The sequence below is a fragment of the Trichechus manatus genome, unplaced genomic scaffold (assembly GCF_000243295.1).
Source record: "Trichechus manatus latirostris isolate Lorelei unplaced genomic scaffold, TriManLat1.0 scaffold00098, whole genome shotgun sequence".
NCBI classification, from domain to species: Eukaryota; Metazoa; Chordata; class Mammalia; order Sirenia; family Trichechidae; genus Trichechus; species Trichechus manatus.
Genome location: NW_004444034.1, coordinates 1,757,475 through 1,770,187, shown reverse-complemented (window position 1 = coordinate 1,770,187; position 12,713 = coordinate 1,757,475). Strand labels below are relative to the sequence as shown.

The 12,713-nt window shown below is 40.0% G+C and overlaps 1 long non-coding RNA gene across 1 annotated transcript; it reads left to right on the top strand.

Annotated features, from left to right (window-relative positions):
• Window positions 1–6,852: 6,852 nt before the first annotated feature.
• LOC111821690 (uncharacterized) lies at window positions 6,853–11,897 on the top strand. Its single transcript, XR_002825033.1, has 3 exons — window positions 6,853–6,886; window positions 8,773–9,002; window positions 11,829–11,897. It is a non-coding gene; the product is annotated as an uncharacterized LOC111821690 (long non-coding RNA).
• The last annotated feature ends 816 nt before the right edge of the window (window positions 11,898–12,713 follow it).

Sequence of the window (12,713 nt, the reverse complement as noted above, 5' to 3'; positions counted from 1 at the left end):
CTAGGTGGCGCCATCTCACTAGTGTTCTCTCACAGCGTGATTAAAATCTGCTGGGACTCAACTTCTGCCTGCATTGCGTTTATAGCTCTGTGTTTGCTGATTTAGACTTAGCACAGGTGTCTGCTGTTACTATACTTTTCTGGCTTTATCTTTTCCCTTTTCTGTATTTTTCTTTCATTCTTGGGAATCTGGGGCAATATCTAAGGATAAGTATTGGTGGGAATAGAGAAGATGGCCGTAGTGGAGGTAATAATCATAATAGACAATCGAAAGGGTAGAAATATTGATTGTAACCTTTTTTTGAGGGGATTCCAGGGTATTACTTCAAAGCCTTACTGGGACTCTGCAAGGTTGCCTTTGTTTTACAAGCAAAGAAACTGAGGTTAAGAGAACTGAATCACCTTACCCAAGAATACCCAACAAATAGGCAACAGAGGCACAATACAAATCCAAGTGTATCTAATGCCAGAATATTAGTGATCTTTGGATCGTTCATGTAACTGGAATATTGACTATAGTGGGACAAGATAAAAAGCCTTCATGAAGTTTACAATCTAGAAGTGGAAATAGAGTAAATGAACCAAATTATGTGCAATATAAATGAAAAAATACATACGACTTACTAATAAGTCCATAAAGTTTATAAACATTCCGACATTATTAGGGAAACTTACTAGGTATAGCCTCAAGAAGATATCTTGAAGTAGGCTTTTTTCTTGGAGTAGAATTTTTCTGGAAGGGACACAGTTCTGTAGACGAAAGTGAGAAGGGCAGAAAGCAGATGTTCCATGAGTCTCAGTCGACTCTATGGCAACTGGTTTGGTTTTTTGATTTTGGTTCTTGAGTTTAGCCCCCAAACTCAAGAATCCTTATTGTTGATAATTTTGTTTCATAGCACATTAATTTGTTCTAAGTTATTTGAGATGGCGTCTTAGCTAAAACAACAACATCAACAAAAATAATTGCTGTCTAATTGATTCTGACTCATGGCAACCCCGCCTGTTTCAGGGTCGAATCGCACTCCACAGAGTTTTACAATGGCTGTGATCTTTGGCCAGGACTTTTTCCCAAGGTGCCTCTGGGTGGATTTGAACTGCCAACTTTTTGGTCTGTAGCCAAGTGTTTAACGGTTTGTGCCACCCAGGGACTCCCAATGTCTCAGCTAGAACTCTATCAACAGGGGAAGGGAGACCTAAGTAAAATGTTTTGAGAGCTAAGAGGTCCAAGTCTCCCTGATTATTTACCCCACAGCACCCTACAGAAAGCAAGAGCTGAGATTCACGTAAGACTTAAAAAACGCACAGCTATTTGCTGTGGGATGGACATCTCACTTGGTGTCTTGCATGCATCACCTTAATAATTTTAACAAAACCCAGTAAGACATGTACTATATTGGTATCCCCTTGGGATATTGAGTTTCGGCAGGTTCCGTAACCCACCAGAGGTCACATAGCTAGTAAGTGATGAAGCTGGGATTCCATCTAAATTTGCAGATCAAAGAACCCAGCTCTCAACCTTTAAGCACGCTGCCCCCACTTGGCATGCTACAGGGCAGTGATCAAATGCTCTGGTCATTGTAATACTGGCTTAAGTTTGAATTCAACTTATAATTTTCAAAGAACTTTCAAGAACATGATTGGATTTGATCCTAACAATAATCCAGTAAGAAAGGCAGTTCAGTTGTTTTTTTTTTTAAAATCACCCCTCCCCCCATGCTTCAGGATCGCTAAGGCAGCTTGTGTTAAGCCACAGAACTACTAAGTGGCAGACACTGGACTTGAACCCAAACTTTCTCCTGCATAGCAACACCTTTTTATAGTAAATAGTACAGTGTCTGATAACATGTCCTCTATTGGCACTCAGAATAAGACAATTATCTCCGAAAGTCTCTATTAAAAGTCCAGCATGTTATTTAGGAAAAACCATGCGAACATCAAATAATACATACAGATCTATATTTTAAATCACCTAAAAGCTGCCTACAAAGGAAGAAGAATCTAAAATACATTTTCAGAAATTTTACATGAATTATTTCAGAGTCATGCAGTGATTTATGTATATGTTTAGAAATCAGCATTTGTGCTTTTTGCGTTATGGAGAGGCTTGTACTTTATTAGCACAAGGAAAATATAGCAAAGTTATAAAGATTAAAGAGCTCGGCAGTTCCAATCCACCAGCCGCTCCTTGGAAACACTATGGGGCAGTTCTACTCTATCCTGTAGGGTCGCTATGAGTCATAATCAACTTGACTGCAATGGTTTTTTTTTTTTTTTTTTAAATAAAGATTAAAACTCCATTCAGTCACAACCTAAAATATGACAATTAGTTTTCATAGAATCTCACTCTTTATGATACTCTCTAAGCTCTAAGATTCTGGAAGCTGAAGTAGGGGAGAGAGTGCCCCAAAGGAAAGGGCTGGAGGATAGCAGTCAATGGGTGTGGGCATCAACAGGGGTGGTTTATGAAGTCACTTCACTGCAGTGAGCCTGACAGGCTCCTCGCCTGTAGCAGGTTAACAAATAGTTCTTAACTTGAATATGGTTTGGAACCTTTTTTTTATTCAGTAGAGGACCCAAAAGTTTCAGGGTAGTCAAGACTGAGAAGCAGATTGAGAATTTTTCATTACCCACTTTTAAAAGTGAATGTGTAGATTGTGAAAATACATTGAAATAGAAAACTCAGGTTTGAGTTTCAGAGCCCAGCAGAGCTGTTAAAATAGACATGATGTGCAATCTCAGGGGCTTCCCCATTGTGGGGTAGAAAAGATAACTGAACGCTGGACGAAGAGAAAATGCTGGCGATCTGAGACACACCCTTCTCTTAGCTGATTGTTTCTCTGACTCTGATCCCCAGAGAGGCCACCTTGGTTTACTGATGAGAGGTGGCACTCTTGACCTACAGATCATCACAATAAACCCGACTGCAGGCCCTGAGCGCTGGTTGGGCGCTGAAGCTTACTGTTTTACACCTTCCTTTCAATGGGCCACAGACATTCCATATAAATTAATGTGAGATGCATGGATGTCATAACAGGGATTATCAAGGTGCCACATTCCCTTGGATGATAGATAAACTTTATCCAGAATTTAAAAGAAGAAGAAATGAAAACCCTAAATGATTCTTGAATGTTGGAATTATCTTGTGGACCAAAACTTGTTGCCATCAAGTGGATTCTGACTCACAGTGACCCTAACAGGACAGAGTAAAAGTGCCCCATAGGATTTCCAAGGAGCAGCTGGTGGATTTGAACTGCTGACCTTTTGGTTAGCAGCCAAGCTTTTAACCACTATACCACCAGGGGTCCTCTTGTGGACCACTCTTAAACACTTACTTGAAAATTTAGGTTACAAGTTATTGTGACAAAGAGGTGAGGTTAGAGATCTTTGGTGTTTATAGGTGAAAAGGAATTCAATTTTCAGCTCTGTGTTAATACGGGTCAGCATTCACAGAGTGCTCTAAAGGAAAACACTGTGTTCTCGGAGACTTTCAAAGGCACAACTACTATCCTTAGTAACGAAACCCAAAATATTGTAAATAGGAATTTAAAACTTAGTATTTAATATACTTAACATTCAACTTGTCATTCAGACTTAACACAGAACTCCCAGAATGTGAGGTATAAGTCCCCTGATTTAAACTGATGGTACAACAGTATCCATCTTCTTACACCCTTCAAGTGACTAAGTTTTCATGGTCATGAAATAGAAAGTATTGGCATTTTCCCTTGGCCTGGAGCCCAATTGGCTGCCACTCTGTTAGCCACATATTTCTGGTCAACTTTCCACCTTATGTTCCAGTCTCCCCAGCTTGTGCTTGAGCTCCCGCAAAGACAGAGAGCTCAGGTTTCTCACGGCAGCCCACCTTGAATGGTGTTTCTTATTAGATCATTCTACTTATACTATAATGGAATTTGCATTCTACTTATACTAAAATAAAACTTAATTCATTAACAAAATAATAGTTCAAGAACCATTTTTGAGCATCTGCCACATGCCAGGCCTTGTTAGGCCTCAGGAATAAAAGATGAGGAAATTATGTATAGGTTAGCTGATCTTGTGGAATTTATCATCCAATTCAATAGATTTCTCAATTTTTCTGTCCTAAAACTCCTAAGAAATATGTTGTGCTGCCATCAGCAATGACATTTTACTGCAGGCCTATTGAGATGATACCAGAGAAAGGGATTGTAAACCCAAAGAACTCTCCAAGTGACTCAGATTACCACCACAACCCCATTGAAGAATCACTGCTCTGATAACTGTATATACCTGTAGGAGTCCAATCCCACTTCTACAGGATGGAGACCAAATATCTGAAGACAACTGACATATATCCTACTTCCCCATCCCAATTATTTCTTCTCAGGCTAAACATGCCACAGAATTCGAACGATGAGTATTGTATCCTTAAGAAAAGACTGGTTCAGAAAAAGCTCTTTATAGCAGCTGCAGATGCACTTAGAGTTGCGGAAAGTGAAGACTGACTCTAACAGCGGAGCCAATAGCTGAGAAGGAACAGAGCTGATGAGCAGGGAGAAACCTGCCCTACATGTAGGGCTCTGTGGAGATGGTTGTTCCATGAGAGGAGATGGGTTGTTCCATGAGAGCACAGTCTAAGTTGATCAACCAAAAGTGTGAGAAACGTGGAGGAAAAAAGGGAGAGGTGGATGCATTAACCCCATCCTTTTGTATTTCTTCATTCTAAGACACAACAATAGATTGTTTCTGGATGATGGTTAGAGAGGAGGTGGTTGTACTATGGTGGCTTGTATGTTGCTATGATGCTGGAAGCTATGTCACTGGTATTTCAAATAACAGCAGTGTCACCCGTGGTGGATAGATTTCAGCAGAGCTTCCATGTTAAGACAGACTTGGAAGAAAGGCCAGGAGATCTACTTCAGAAAATTAGCCAATGAAAACCTTATGAATCACAACAGAATATTGTCTGATATAGTGCTGGAAGATGACGGTGAGTCCGGTAGGTTAGAAAGCACTCAAAATACACAGTGGCTGAAAACTCCCTGAGGGACCGAATTGCTGGGTGGAGGGCTGTGGGGACCATGGTCTCAGGGAACATCTAGCTCATCTGGCGTAACACAGTTTATAAAGACAATGTTCTATATTCTACCTTGGTGAGTAGCTTCTGGGGTCTTAAAAGCCTGTGAGCAGCCATCTAGGATACTCCACTGGTCTCACCCCTTCGGAAGCAGGGAGAATGAAGAAAACAAGATACAAGGGAAAGATTAGTCCAAAGGACTAATGGACCACAGCAACCAAGGCCTCCACCAGACTGAGTCCAGCACAACTAGATGGTGCCTGGCTACCACCACTGAGTGCTCTGACAGGGATCACCGCAGAGGGTCCTGGACAGAGCTGGAGAAAAATGTAGAACAAAATTCTAACTCACAAAAATAGACCAGACTTACTGGCCTGACAGACTGGAGAAACCCTAGGAGTATGGCCCCTGGACACCTTTTTAGCTCGGTAATGAAGTCACTACCAAGGTTCACCATTCAGCCAAAGATTAGACAGCCCCATGAAACAAAATGAGACTAATGGGGCACAACAGCCCAGGGACAAGGACTAGAAGGCAGGAGGGGACAGGAAAGCTGGTAATAGGGAACCCAGGGTCAAGAAGGGAGAGTGTTGACATGTCGTGGGGGTGTTAACCAATGTCATAAAACAGTATGTGTACTAACTGTTTAATGAGAAACTATTTGTTCTGTAAACCTTCCTCTAAAGTATAATAATAATTTAAAAAAAGCCACAGACACACACACAAAAACACAGTGGCTGAAACAATGGAGCTGAGCATACCAACTATTGGGAAGACGGCGCAGGACTGGGCAATGCTTCATTCTGTTGTACATGGGGTCGCCATGAGTTGGAGCCAACTTGATGGCAACTAACAGCAACAAAGATTTAAAAAGAGACAGAAAGAAGAAGAAAAGACAAGTCAAGATAAAAATCATTCCAGTTTATGTAGCCAGAATGTTTATAATGTAAAGAGACAGTTGCATTAACGGATTAGGCCCCACTGCCTGATTAACATCATTTGATCTTTTGCTATTGAAAAGACCCTGCGCATTTTCAAAGGCAGTGAGCTTCTTAAATAAAACCATGAGTCTCAGTTAGCAGAAGGTTGTTAGAAAACAACTCATTTTTTACTTAGTGACCTTTTTGGACTACCTACTTCATAATCTTCTGTTTCCTTCTCTCTTTCATTAGGAGCTGCATCTAAATGTGAAAATTGGGACCCTGGGAGACATGATGTGAAAAAAATAAACAAATCAAAAATCATTATGACATAAACTGGCTGGATCAGACTTTCAGTCTGCCTACCTCTGGCTTTTCCCCATGAACACTGTCATAGGGAAACTTCTTTTTCTGTTTTGTTCTGATATTATTTCTTCTTTTACTCTCCATCTGCTTTGCTATTTAGCCAATAATCACCTTGCAATTTCAGTGGGGTAGATTAACACATCATTAAAAATCAAAACCCATCACCACTGAGTCGACTCAGACTCATATCAACCCTATAGAACAGAGTAGAACTGCCCCATAGGCTTTCCAAGGCTCAGAGCACCCTACATCTGTGCTGTCATCTCAGGGTGGCTGGGCTGTGATGCGGGCAGGGCGTCTGGTCATTTGAGAGGACTGAGCAGTCATCATAACCAGTTTGGTCTCTGTGGTCCACTCAGCTCCTGGCATTGCTGCCAAGTCAGCCCACAAAGGGGCACTGTAGTCCTGACAGTTTCCCAGCAATGACTGGACAGGCACAGACCACCAACCAGCTTGTTTCACTTATACTTTTCACAAGTGAGACCATGCATGGAAAAACAATCCCACATCCTGCTGAAGTTGGTGTGTGGATGCTTTTCTAGCAAGTAAGTCTCCCTTCAAGGTGGCAATCCTCATACCTGTTTTCTCTTTTTGTTTGTTTGCTTTTAAGTATAGTCAGCTTGAATGGTAATGTATGATCCTAATAGGACCTTTAAAAAAATTTAGGTTGAGTTTAAAAAAAGAACATATGGCATGCGATAGTTTGGAGAATGGGAAGTGTAATAAAAATGAAGTGTCACAAATATAAAAAGATAAGTAGAGACAAGCCTCTAAGGTAAGAGGCAATAATTCCAGCTAGTGCTAGAGGCCACTATGATTGCTAAGGAACTAAATTTGGAGGTATCAAAATAGTGTTTTCAGCTGTAAAATTTAATAATTTTAAATTTTAAATTCAAATTTTGGATATGCAGCTAGAAGTTTGTCTTTTTTGTGGATCAAGCCAATGACATCGACAACTCTCATTTTAAAAACAGCAGTAAGTAAAATAAACTAGTTTAAGAACAAATGAAAGTTAGAGTCATGCATTTATCATTGATTAAAAGTTAGGAAATATTTTCAACATCAGATAAAATGTTCTTTTAATATATTTCAATGGGAAATGTGGCATGGTTCCATTTATTTAAATTACTTTTCATATAAATATGGATTATAATGATAGAATACGTATTATCATTTATCAAAGATTCAAACAAATGATAGAGCTCCATGCTGATGGGGGGGAAGTGAAATGAGAATATGATATTTAAACTGGCTCCACAGTTTTAGAAAGAAATAACAGAACCTTAGTAATAATCTGGAGCCCTTGTGGTGCAGTGGTTACGAGCTTGGCTGCTAACCAAAATGTCAGCAGTTCAAATCAACCAGCTGCTCTTTAGAAACCGTGTGGGGCAGTTCTACTCTGTCCTGTAAGGTTGCTATGAATTGGGATCGACTCAACACCAACGGGTTTGTTTTGGTTAGTAATAATCTGCCCCTTTGATCCAGTTTTCCTACTTACTGAAATATATTTTACGAGTGTGTATATATTATGTATATATGTATATATATATATATATATATACTTAAGTATACTATATATATAACATTAAAGGCAACACAGGAAACAATAAATACAATATTACTCATCAAAGCAAAAAATAAAAGCAAAAAACAAACAACCTGAAAATACAAAGCCCCAAACAAAATGAAAATGATAGGGAAATTGTTAAGAAAATTGTTAATCCTAAATAAATCTACATGGTGGAATATTAAGTAGCTATTAAAATTGATGTTTCCGAAGTTTTTTAGTAATGTAGGAGAGTGCTTATCTAAATGTTAGGTGGAAAAGGAAGCTATAATCGAGTGGCTACGAATGATCAAACACGAAAACACTAATAGTCGTCTTGGGTGGTGGGATTATGGTTAATCTTCCGTTTTACATTTCCACGTTTTCAAAATCATTCCGAAAAAGCATATGTCATTTTTTTATAACCCTAATAGAAAAACTTTATAGGAAAAAGAAAAAAAACTTCTTTCTTTTGCTGTATAAAGCGTAATAAACCAGTAGCCAGTCACCATGAGTTGATTCTGACTTACAGCAACCCAGTGTGTGTCAGAGTAGAACTGTGTTCCGTAGGGTTTTCAATTACTGATTTTTTTGGAAGTAGACTGCCAGGCTTTTCTTCTGAGGTGCCTCTGGGTGGACTTGAACCTCCAACTTTTCAAATAGCAACCACAGATGTTAACCATTTGCATTACCCAGGGACTCCATCTGAAGACTCTCAATCTCCACTTTGCTCACTCTTTAGAAGTTATTTTACTTAAACACAATCCAAATGAAAAAAAAACACCTATTTCCAGGAGGCCGTGATGAGACTATTAGAAGAAAATTTTTGGTGCTGATTTCAAATTAGATTGTTTCTTTGTTTTCTTCTCGGTCAACTCCTAAAAGAAAACAACAGGCTATACAACATAACCTGGGCTTATTCTTCTCTTGGGTGTCTTGTTACCCCAGTATTGCCTATGGACTTGTTTTAAATGGATTGGTGTGGATAGAATGCGGAGTCCTGAACTATGGTGGAGAATCCAGCATGCTGGAGCCTGTGCACTGTGGAGTAAGTGTTTTTATTGACAATGAAGCCACAAGGGACTCCTCACAGAAGAGCCAAACAAATGTCAGAGGTATGAAAACTCAAAGTCTGTAAATGAATGCTTCAGGATTGATTTTGCCAAGCTGGGTTTTTTCAAGCAAAGAGATTTATAATGAAATAGTTTGCCATCATTTTTTAGAATCAGCTTACTTGAAGAGACCAATGCTCCTTTTCTGGATGATGAAATGGGAAGGAAGAAAATTCTTAGAGTTCTGAGAATCCAAAGCAGTATCTGAGACTTGACATTAGCAGTACTTCATCAGCATGGATAGTGCCCATTCAGAGCTCTCTTGCTCCTTGAGCCCAGGAATTTGTTGGAGATAATATACAAATCTTTTCCTACTAAACTTCAAGAGGACAAGTACATGTCTGTCATTTAATCACTCAGCTACCAATTTTTGAACACCTATTTTGTTCAATGGACCCATTTAGCTTAGTAGTTAAGGGCGTAAGACCCAGATTGGCATTAGATCCAGGTTAGCAGTACTAGTCTTAGACCCAGGCTGGGTATATGTGTGGGTGGCCTGCCCTGGGCCCCATGTTTTAGGGAGTCCTGTTCTGGTCTCTGGGCCTTGGCAGGGTCAGAAAGATGAACTCTCCTGGAGCTTCACACACCCACCCTGCCTTGTAGGCCATAGAACAGGTACCGGGGACCCTGGAATTTCCTTCCCAAATAGCCCCAACACTATTCCTGAACTTGCTCACACCCCTTTCCAGGTCTGTTCTTCTGAAGGGGGTACTGTGCCACTGGGGAAACATCCCAGGACCAGGAGGGGGGCAAGCATTTTGGAGATGTGAAGGGAGCTTTGCTGTGCAGACTGGCACAGGGGTATCCTGAAGACTGAGAACGTTGAACACAGTGCTTAGCATACAGCAAAGGCTCAGCAGATGTTTGCTCTGATATATTCCCTTAGTATCTTATTAAATGATATTTTCTCCTCTGAGAGAAAAAAAATGACCATGACAATACAAACTTCTATCAAGAGACATTTTAAATTTTTATTTTTGGTAGAGTCTGCAATGGAGTCCCCCCCGCCGCATAACTGGGCTATTGTCTTGGCCAAATTCCAATACTCTGTATTCAAACTAATTACATTCCTCCCCTACTGGCTAAATTATTCTTTACGTCCCCCATAAAAATCATCATGTTTTACTTGTGAAACAAAATAGCTTCTGTGTTCTACCATACATGCAAAAAACTGGTTGCATTTCAATACATAGCGTAGTTTTCGGTGTGACTAATTTGAGGACTGCGCTGGGACTTCTTACAGTGGGATATGTGTTTAGCACAATGATGCTTCTAAACAATGATAGATTCCCTATTAAACGGAGCAGTATCAGAAGATACACTCTCCTGGTGATTTAATATGAAACAATTTTTAAAAGCATGACTTGGCTTGAGAGTAAGCAGATTTGAGCTATTGAGCTTACCTCTAAGTCACTGCATCATCCCAAACAAGTCATTTACCTCATCACTTGGACTTTCTTAATGCCACAGGCCTGAACATTCATGAAAGGGCTTACCAAGGGTTCTACATTCATCCGGAATAATTAAGAGATGTGATTTTAAGATAAAGCTGATAATGCTGGAGAGGAAAACGTTGAGGATTGTTAAAGAAGGCGCTATCCTTTTTCTCTCCCTTTCTCTGGGTTTAACACCATTTAGGTCTAAAATCCCTTTCTGGCACTTGGTTTAGGAATGTGAGATTCATTTCTTGAGAGCGCAGAGCATAGAGTGAGTGGGAGTGACTATATATTAGTGGCAAATTTTCATAAGGAAATGGCAGCTTAGTGCCCAATACATGACTGAGAGCACAACCTGCTCCACCTTGAGAATGGCAATTGATGGGGTGTGGGGGTGGGGTGGGAGTTGTGGTACAATTGATGGGGTGTGGACGGTGGGGTGAGAATTGTACAATTGATGGGGTGTGGGGGATGGGGTGGGAGTTGTGGTACAATTGACAGGGTGTGGACGGTGGGGTGAGAATTGTACAATTGATGGGGTGTGGGGGGTGGGGTGGGAATTGTGGTCTTGAAGAAAGCACTAGTCCTGTGCTGCTTGAGGAACATTTAATCCTGGTTTCAAGTCCTTTGCCTGCTTCCAAGAATTATCATTCCTGAATCTAAACTCTTTTAAATACTTGGTTTGTAAAGATTTCAAGGAAGCGATGACTCTAACCAAGAGAGTTAAACTTTCCTGCAGTGAACCTGTTGGAAAGGGACCTTGTTACCATCAACTGATGTCAGGTCTGGTTAGTGCTGGCCCTGTGTGCCAGGCACTGAGCTGGTTCTGCTGTGCTGTCCTCAGTGTGAGTGGAGAATGGCCAGTCCTTAGCCTCTCCTGTATATGAGAACTTATTGAGTTATTATTCCTGGTTCAGGCTGGGATGACCCAGGTCTGTGAATTTTCCCTTTGGGTTTCACTTTCTAAATGTTCAGATTGGAATGTTCCTGTCATTCTAAGTCTGCACTGCTAAAGCAAACTAGATAATTTAATTATATGAGTCATTCAGGCCAAAATAATTATTTGGGAGTGGAAGTCCCTGAATGATTCAATGACTAAGAGTCATTTTGCCTGATGGATTCTGAAAAATCACTTCAATTATTTTTTTCTTGGGTTGTATCAGTCAAGGTATAGTTTCTTTGTTTTTGTTTTTTCTCTTTTAATTGTGGGTATGGGGGAGAATTTACACCTTTAGATTATTATCCTAGTTACTGCTATCATTTTGTGTACTAAGTGTACTTTTCTCCAGTCTGGACTCAAATTTTTTTACTGTGATAAGGGTCTAATTGGTATACCGTCTAATGATATCCTAGCATGGTTTGACAATACTATACAAGATGTGTTTCTCCACAGATGACAAATGATGTACATAGAAGGAAAGTCTCAGTTTTCAATTTCTCCAGCAGGTTGAAGTGTTTGGCACACGGAAGATGTTCGGTAAGTGCTCATTGACTTCATGCTTAAAAAAAGGAAGAAGGCGGACTTAAAGGGCTCTGACTATACTGGTTGATTAGCAAGTCAGTTAAAAAGCCAGTGAGTTAGGATCTAGTTAAAAGAACACCTGTTAATTTTGTAGCACCAACTTGACCAAAACTTGTGGGTAAAAGCAGAAGAGTAAAAAAGACACTAGAAAAATGAAATCAAAGGCTAAATGAACACCATTTGGAACCAGGGATAAAGCGTGTTGGAGTCAGACCTAGATTTGAAACATGAGTTGGCCATTTTTTAGACGTTTGTTTTGGGGCAAGTTTCTTAACTTTTTAAACTCCTCTGTGCCTAAATTTCATCAGCAAAATGAGGATAATAGTAGTCTTCATAGGGCTATTGTGAGCATTTATCACTGGAATGCTTGGAACATTATATCAGTACTCAAAAAAACAGAGACTATTATTTTTATTAAGAAACTCATATTGTTTCCTGTTACAGCTCATGAAAAGGAAATGAGTAGATTACATGTACACTCCTTCTCCTCAAAATACTGTGTAAATAAAACAACACGAGCATATAAGGGAACTTTCATAATGAGAGCCTGCCACTAACCTCCATTGAAGTTTTCACGGTGGTGCAGCAGGAATTTGAAATTTTGTTCAAATTTTGTGAGCTTTGCCATACTATGAGGAATGCTGGTAATGCAGTGGTTAAAGCAACAGACCGCTAACCAAAAAGTCAGCGGTCGAAACCACCAGTGGCTCCACGGGAGAAAGATGTGACAGTCTACTTCCGTAGAGATTTACAGCC